The sequence below is a fragment of the Pteropus vampyrus genome, unplaced genomic scaffold, assembly GCF_000151845.1.
Source record: "Pteropus vampyrus isolate Shadow unplaced genomic scaffold, Pvam_2.0 Scaffold260, whole genome shotgun sequence".
Taxonomy (NCBI): Eukaryota; Metazoa; Chordata; class Mammalia; order Chiroptera; family Pteropodidae; genus Pteropus; species Pteropus vampyrus.
This window is the reverse complement of record NW_011889041.1, coordinates 1190962-1192424: the sequence shown is the minus strand read 5'-3', so window position 1 is coordinate 1192424 and position 1463 is coordinate 1190962.

Below are 1463 nucleotides of genomic sequence, written 5' to 3'. Positions count from 1 at the left end.
TGATCTGGGGAGGCTGAATCAGAAGCTGTGCTTGAATAGAATACAGATTCAAGGGAAGGTGGGCATTTGAAAATTTAGCTCCCAAGGCCAGTTAATTTGGTGTGACCTGCTTACACAACAAATCCAGAGATCATTTCAGAAGAAACTCTGAGAGCTTTCCTTCACATTGTTCAAGAAGTCAGACACAAAGAATCAATAGTTTCTCTGCCATTTTCTTTTTATTTATGTCTGCCCATTTTACAAAAATGGGCAGACATAAATAAAAGAGTCTTACTGGGTTGGCTATCGGAGTTCACATTTTGATATATACAGGGAAAAATTTTCATGATACTTGTAGAATCTCTTAGATTTTTCTGTTTCTTTGACTCAGGATTGCAATAGCCTTATACTTTGTGGGTTTCTCTCATTCTTATAAATATAGTTTGTTAGTCACTTAAATAATATTTTTTCATTGCTTTTCCATTGTTGCTTTGCTATGTATAAGCACTTCATCCCTTGAGATCAACTGCGTTTGCTAAATATTCAGTAATATATTTTTAATCCGTAAGCTTGCTGCTGGTAGGTTTTCTTTTTTTTTCCTAAAATCTACTTTCTAATTTTTCTGAAGTCAAATATCTATAAAATAAATTATTTGGGCTTTTTTATTATTATTTTACAGAAACTAAAGAATACCATTCATTTTTTATAAGGGTAATATATATACAGAACAGATACATTCTTTATGAAGTAAACACAATATTGAAAAGAGGCTTTTCTTTGGCTTAACAAAAGAAAAATTCAGAAAAGTGCATGTTGTAAACCTTAAAGGCACTAGTATTAAAAAAATGCATAAGTATAGCTAGTAACTCAATAATGAAAATAAATTGGAATACTAAAATATACTAAATCCATTAGAAAACAAAAATAAAGAGAAAATCATAAAGAATAGTTGAAACAAACTGAAATAAATAGAAAAATGATAGATATACACCCAACCAGATTAATAATTACTTTAAATGGTTAAAATCAGGTGTTCGCAAACTATGTTCTGTGGGCCAAATCCAGCCTGCCACCTGCTTTTTGTAAATAAAGTTTTACTGGAACACACATAACCTCATTTTTTATATATTGTCTATGTATACTTTGACACTACAATGATAAAGTTGAGTGGATGCAAGGAGAGACTGCATGGTTATCAAAACTGAAAATATTTACTATCTAGCTCTTTACAGAAAAAGTTTGCTGACTCTGGTCTAAATACTCCAATCAAAAACAGAAATTTCCAGACTGGATTAAAAGCAAGATTCAACAATATATTGCCTATAAGCAATCTTTATACTTTTGCTGTAAAGACAAAGATAAAAGTCCAAAGATGAAAAAGATACAGACATACCTCAGAGATTCTGCAGGTTGGTTCTGGACCACTATGTAAAGCAAATATCAAAATGAAGAAAGTCATGCTCTTTTGGCTGGTGGAGAGTCTT